This window comes from Octodon degus, unplaced genomic scaffold (genome assembly GCF_000260255.1).
Source record: "Octodon degus isolate 3935 unplaced genomic scaffold, OctDeg1.0 scaffold00224, whole genome shotgun sequence".
Taxonomy (NCBI): domain Eukaryota; kingdom Metazoa; phylum Chordata; class Mammalia; order Rodentia; family Octodontidae; genus Octodon; species Octodon degus.
In genome coordinates this window covers 1,977,368-1,984,884 of record NW_004524800.1, presented here as the reverse complement: position 1 = coordinate 1,984,884, position 7,517 = coordinate 1,977,368, and the positions used below count along the sequence as shown (strand labels likewise).

Sequence of the window (7,517 nt, the reverse complement as noted above, 5' to 3'; positions counted from 1 at the left end):
AAATCATTGAAAAAATAAACATAAAAAATTACAAGTGATCTCTAATACACCCAATTGTCTCCAGCCATTTAAAATCTCTTATTCCAAACTTTCCAGGCAGACATCCAATTAAAAATCTTGAATGCTAGACTAGCTTACAAAGAAAACATAAAATAGCTTAAAGCTTCCAATAGGTTTCTTAGAGCACCACATACAAGTAAAATATGAGAAAGCCTAGTGTTTTTATAGGACAGATTTAAACAATCAACTGAATATTTCCTTGGAACATATTGCTGTGCCTCAAAATAGAAAGCTTCCTGACCAAACTGCATGCTCAATCAGGTCATAAGAGAAGAGAATTTATGTTCTTATAGTGGAAACAATAAAGGTTGGGTGTTTCCCTCATCACAGAATCTGAGCTGCAACCTAACCAGTTAGTATGCAGCTTCTGTATAGTACTGAAGCCTTACTAAATATCCTATAATACAGGTGATTATAAATTGAGAAAAAGAAAATGAAAGTAATCAAAAATAAATACTGACTCAAAATCAACAAAATCTCCAAATCTCTTCTCACACCAGCCTGTGTTTGACAATGGCCTACAGAAAGTGCAAATATCGACAAATGTTGAAGATACGTCCACTACTCCAAATAGTACTGCCAACCACTTGAGAAGTCAGTGTCCCAAAATGAAATTACTTTGTCCAAAACATGCCAAATTGTGCAGCTTGTTACCTCACTGAAGTGGCACTGATGAACAACAAAGAAAGGTCCAAATGGTGAAGACAGTAGACTGCTGGAATATACTTTCCAGTGATAGGCAAGGTGATATTTTTAGCTCTACAAGTAAATGGTTTCTCTTTACCAATGAAAGTATTTTCATGCATCTGATGACATAAATGAGAAATGAGTGATACTCTTGAGTACAAATGTGCCCCCTGCTTCTTCTAGAATTTCCATGGAATGGAAATATGGAGATCTATGGATGTAGGTAGCAAGCTCCTCCTGGTTGACATGTCAAAACTGTTACTGGCCACTTAGGTTCATAAGTTCAGCTTTATTTGATCATGTCTAACTAAATCAAAGGAAGCCGTTTACTTTGGTAAAAAAAAAGGGACTTATTCAAATCTTTCTCGGGGGGACTTGGAGGGACCTATTTGCTTCAGATTCCCATTCATTATTCATAGGTATACTGTGATCTTTTGAAAGAAGATAGAGAAAAAGAAGGAATACAGTTCAATGGACAGACATGTTATTGCTTATTCTATCCCTTTTGGAATCAGGATCTCACCCTCCCTTACTTAAGGAAATAAAATTGGACTTCACTATACTGGTGTCAGAATTTGTATATACTGTTCATTAATCTGGGCCAAGGAGAGGTGAGGAACTATTCATATCATAGGCCTGAGATATATTAGTGAAGCCGCTTGCATTGAATAAAAAAGCTTTTAAAGTTCTGTTTTGCAGTGTTAGTTACAAACCCTGCTATAGCATTACTGTATTCTATTATATTAATATGAAAAACAAAATAATAAATGTATTTTACCAGAAAATTTAAGGAAAATGAATTAAAATTTATGAAAGAAAAAATGTGTGAAACAAGAATTTTATGTACTCTACTTGAGTGCATCACAAAATAGATTTTCAATCAGTTCTTCTTCTGAGTATACACTGTTATTTTAAACTATTTGACAACTGCACTTCTATCACACAAATATCTTGATCTTAATATGTCTAAAATTCAGTGCTTTTTTTCACCCCAAAAGTTTCTGAATAATCCTCAAATTTTCCATCTTCATATATCCGAAAGCACTCTCCAGCCCCTCAATCTGGAAAATAACCTAATTATCAGGCATGATTTCACACTTTTCTTAGTCTCCTACATCTGTGGGATCAGTGAATCGATAAATTAAATCTCTAATTGAAGTCTTCCAGTCATTCTTTTGTCTTCAAATGTATCTTTTTCTGCATCTACCACTTTATTGGGGGCCCTTATATCTCACACTTTGACAAACATAAAAATTTTGTAGCAGATATGCTTATTTCCAGTATTTTCACACAGTTCAATCATCTACTTTTCACATAGATACAGGAGGTGCTATTTTTAAAACATAGTTTTATGATAGGAATATAACTCTTTGGGGTTTCTTTCCTTCATGCTTCTGCTGTGTTGCTAAACTAATAAACCCTCAAGGTAATAGGAATGTCTTTACATAATTTTAAGCTTGTGACAACTCTCAAAAGAGATCATTGCTCTCCTAGAGCTGCCACAGAAAGAACAAAAATCTGGCCCATCTGATCTCCTAAGAGCTTTCATGGCTTCAAAAACCCTCTCACCAACTTGCTTTTTAGTGAAGGTCACCTAGCATGGCTGTGATAAGCTCACAGAACCTTTCTGAAGTGCGACAAGTGCATCAAGGACATGCAATGACAGGTATGCATGAATGAGCCCCTTCAGAGTGCTTCAGCCAAGGCCAGGGGCAGAATGTATGGTAGGGACAGGGACAGCCCTTCCTCGAGTCCCAACTCTCACAGTCCCAACTCCATGCTGGTCAGAACTTATGACAGCAGAGAAGTGTCAGTTTGGATTTGCATTTGGATACAGCTGTGAATGCAGAACAGGCCAGGGTCTATCCAAACATAAACCCTAACCTGACCCTTAACCCAAACATGATGAACACAAACCCTATCCCTAAGAGAAAGTATCCGATGGCTCTCAGGCTGAAACCACAACCAGGAAGCAAAAATAGATCCAGTGGTACACTATGCATGCAGTGATTGTCTCTACCAAATGTTGCAAGTGAAACCATCAGAACTTGGTTTAAGGATAACTTAAAACAACATTTCCATAAACTTGAGTCATTTGTGGGAAAGTGTATGCACCTTGAGTCCACACATGCTTGAATGTGACATAACTTCTATTATAAGATCAAGCCAAAATAGAAATAAATGAAACAGGCAAAATGAAAGACAATAAGTGATCTGGGTATGGTGGCACACACCTGTAATCCCATTACTCAGGAGAATGAAGCAGGAGGATCATTGTGAGTTCAAGAACAGCCTGGGTCACAAAGTAATCTCAAGGCCAGCCTTCATTGCATAGCAAGACCCTGCCTCAGAAAGGTAAATAAATAAATAAAACAGAGAGGTAGGTCTTTTATAAATGGGAAGGTGGTTGTATGTGGTGGCCCACACCTATAATCTCAGCACTTAGGTGACTGAGGCAGGAGGATCACCAGGTCAGGCTGAGCTATTACATAGTAAAATTCTTTCTCAAACAGCAACAAACAGGAAAAGCAGTCTTGGAATGGGGCCATAGGGTGAGGGAAAATAAAATATAAAAATATAAAAGTATATGCACATATTCCGTATGATGAATATAAACATTTTCTACAGAAAACATTTTAGTAAAAAATAAGGAAATATGAAAACAACATTTTCTCTGCTTCAACCTGAGTTTGAGTTAGAACAGGGAAATAATAAAATCCAGTCCTCCACTGGGCAAGCAAGCAAGACATGCTGTGGAAGACTTGGAAACCTCAGCCATGCCTTAGAGTGTAAAAATGTACATAATTCTTTGTGTTAAAACTCATTAATTCCTTACCATTTTATTTGATGTACAATTTTACATTGCCTTAGAAAGTCATTAATACATACTTTTGCCCAAGTGTCCAAATTCATTTTATACCATAGTATCCAAATTTTTTTAGACTCAGCCACTTTTTTTTCAGTTATTCAACATCTTTTAAGACAAAAGAAGGACTACAATAAGAGCAATAATGAAACAGCCTTTCAAAATGGAGCCTAAAGCCTGGAGAGATACTTCAGTAGCATAAGCGCCTGCCTGGCAAATTCAAGGTCTTGAGTTTTATACCTGGTACCACAAAAAAGCAAAAAATAAGCTTAACAAAATGGAGCTAAAACACTATGAAGAAATGGGGCTCACATACAATTTCAGTTGCTACTTGAAATGTGACCTTTGTTTGCTGCCACTGTTTGACAACAGACACCTAGAATGCCTAGAGAATTACATTATGCCAAGAGGTTTGAGACTACTTATCAAGATATTATTAGTCTTTTTGTGCATATTTCCATTCGATTGATGCATTCTTTACTTTATCTTCTTTTGATCACTTATGCTGTGTTCATTATCAACAATAATGGCCCATAGAAACTACTTTTTCTACCTTCTTGAAACACTGGTCAGAGCCTTGAAAATTCTATTTTTGAGGTTGAGTTTCCTGATACTCCAAAAAAATTTTTCTTTTACTTTTGCAGTATTCCAGGTTAGATTGGCTGAAATGTCAAAATATTTGTGAGTTTTGCAAATGTTACTTTCCCTAGAACTCTTATCTTCCCACTTTCATATGGTTAACCCATTCATATTATTTTAGTCTGTCACTATTTGTTCCTCAAGTAAGTCTTTAAGGACATCCTTTCTAAAGCGTATTGCCTCATTTCACCATAACTTGGTCTTTTTCTTCATAATAGTTTATGTATTTTAATAGATTTTATTATTCTTAATTAAACATAAAATCCATAATTACACACAAAATAAATACAGACAAATTAAATGAGATCTATAACATGTTTCCATGGAATACCAATGAACAGTAAATGTCTACTAACATGAAACAAATTAGTGTGTACATCATTGCACATGGTAGTTTATCTCTGTCATGCTGTGTACTTTCAGGCATTCATTTCTAGGATTTAATTGATACAATGGTAGAAACTGTATTATGTATTATCACTATTGTATTCTCATTCTCCTAGCACAGTTCATATTTGTTGAACAGAGGTACAAACTACAGCCATTTGTAAGAAAATGGATGAACTTGGAGAACATAATTTTAAATGAAATCACTTATGCAAAGTGAAGTTCAAACATCATTCAGTTTTGCTTATATAAAAAATATAAATGAAAAGCACAATAAAACATAGATGATAAGAAATAGAGAAATATAACTTTAGCAAATGAGAGGGGGACAAAGAAGTGGAGTGGTGTAGGGAAAGGTCAAGGGAATGGAAAAACATAATTGAGACATAATATGCACATATATCAACTTCCCATGGGGAATGGAATCACTATGTACTGCAAACATATATACATAAAAATAAAATTTCAAAAAGTAGTGATTTAAAATTTACAAAGCAAAACCAACTATGATAAGGATAATATATATGTCTGTAAAACATAACAATGGAAATTCTATATGTCAAAGGAAAATTGTAGGGTCCGGGGAGATGGCTCAGTGGAATAAGCACTTCCCTGGCAAGCGCAAGGGTCTGAGTTCAATCCCTGGTTCCACCAAAAAAAAAAAAAAAAGGAAAATTGTAAATGACAAGAAAATTGATTGTAATAATTGGAAAGCAGGTAATAGCAAAAATGACTGTGAAAGAAGTTTTATTTTTTATCAATTTACTTAAGAAACAAATAGCAATGAGACAGTTTCAAACTGATTATAGCAGTTTCGATAATTATTACATTGCATATCGTTGTCTTTGTAGTGATTATTCATAGTATAACATGCAAATATGATATCCTGTCCAAACACCATTAGGACAACTCTTTCTTCTCATTGAATTAGGAGAAAGTAGCTGTATATCTATCCTATTTTGTATGCACACATACAAATGTTCCTTCATTTATATCCTTTTTTCTTGTTTAGCTTTCTGAGACATGCGTATTCCATTGTCATTTAAATATTACAGGTGCTTGAACTCAGCAAAATTATCCAACATAGTCAAGTACTCCATAACACTAGTGGGTTATCTATAGGACTGGCAATAACAGAAGTTGTTGACTTGAGGCTTTTATCTCTCAGCATATTAATATGGCTTTACTTTTTATATCTTGTTTTTATAATTTTTTGCTGAATGGTTAAGACCAAGATAAACCAAAACCTATATAATAAGAAATGTACCTTTGTATCTGAAAAGGTGAGTCAAATCCTCAGGATTTACTCTGAAATACTGTACCAAAATTTGTAGATTTGTCAGTGTCAGCCATGTGTATGAGTCATGGCCATTGCTTGGACAATTTTCATTCTATGAAAGCCTGAGTGAATGTTTTCTCTCCAAGTGACTCTCCTTAAGCACACTCTACATCATTGATCACTTTCCTCTGTGGCCCCATAATCTCCTTGATCAGAAAATTTGGTACTGGCAATGAAATAGACCTGAGGAACAATGGAATAGATTAGAAGACACTGAATTATCTATAAACACACTCAGGCATCTGTTCTTTGACAAAGGGGCCAAACACGCTTACTGGAAGAAAGATAGCTTCTTTAACAAATGGTGCTGGCAAAACTGGCTCTCTACATGCCGAAAACAAAAACTTGACCCAGGTCTATCACCATACACTAAAGTAAAGTCAAAATGGATTAAAAATCTAAACATTAAAAAAGAAACACTAAATCTCCTGAAAGAGAAAGTAGGAGGAACTCTTAAAGACATAAGTATAGGCAAAGAGTTCATGAACAAAAATCAAATTGCACAGGTAATTCTAGAAAGCATTTAAAACTGGAACCAACTCTTATTGAGAAGTTTTCGTATGTCAAAAGAAGTTATCAACCAAGTGAAAAGACAACCCACAAATGTCTTTTTTTTTTTTTTTCAACTGGGGATTGAACTCAGATTCTTGCATTTGCCAGTCAAGCACTTATCCTATTGAGCCATCTCCCCGGGCCCCTTTTTATTTTTATTTTTTTTCACAAATTTCAAAAAATCTTAACTAACAAACACTGAGAGAAATGTCTGCTCTCTAGAATTTACAAAGATCTAAAAAATAATATGGCCCCAAAATTTAAAGACCTACTCCAGAAATTGGCATTCGAAATGAAAACACACTTCTCTAAAGACAAAATCAAAGAAGAGAATAAATATATGAAAAAGTGCTTCACATCACTAGCCATGTGTGAAATGCAAATTAAAGCAACACCTAGATGCCATCTCACCACAGAATGAATGGTTATCATAAAGAAATGAACCAACAACAAATGTTGGAGAGGCTGTGGGGAAAGGGAATCTTTCTCCGTTGCTGGTAGGAATATAGACTGGTGCAATCATTATGGAAATCAGTGTGGAGAATCCTGAAAAAAAAAAAAACTAGAACTGTAAATCCCATTCAAGCCATCTATTCCCCTACTTGGAATTTTCCCAGAGGACCTGAAAACATCATATCATAGTGATATAGGTGTACCTAGTTTATAGCAGCACAATTTGGATATCCAAATCTTAGAAACAACCAAGATGACCGTCACATGAGGAATGGTTGAAAAACATGGTTTTTATACAATGAAGTATTACTCAGGTATAAAGAATGATAAACTTGAAGCATTTATATTTTAGTGGATGCCACTTGAAGATATGCTCATAAGTGAAATAAACAGACCCACATTTGTAAATATTGTGTAGTCTTCCTAGCATAAGGACTCAAAAGAAGAAATACAAATAGAAAGGCATAACACAATTAAAAGGAAGGCGAGAAATTGAGGCTCAGACAACAAGGAAAGGGCGAGTCCTAGTCCTAG

At 35.0% G+C, this 7,517-nt stretch overlaps 1 pseudogene; it reads left to right on the top strand.

Annotated features, from left to right (window-relative positions):
• Positions 1 to 2,346: 2,346 nt before the first annotated feature.
• The window catches only part of LOC111813788, an 11,713-nt pseudogene continuing 6,542 nt past the window's right edge, over positions 2,347 to 7,517 (top strand).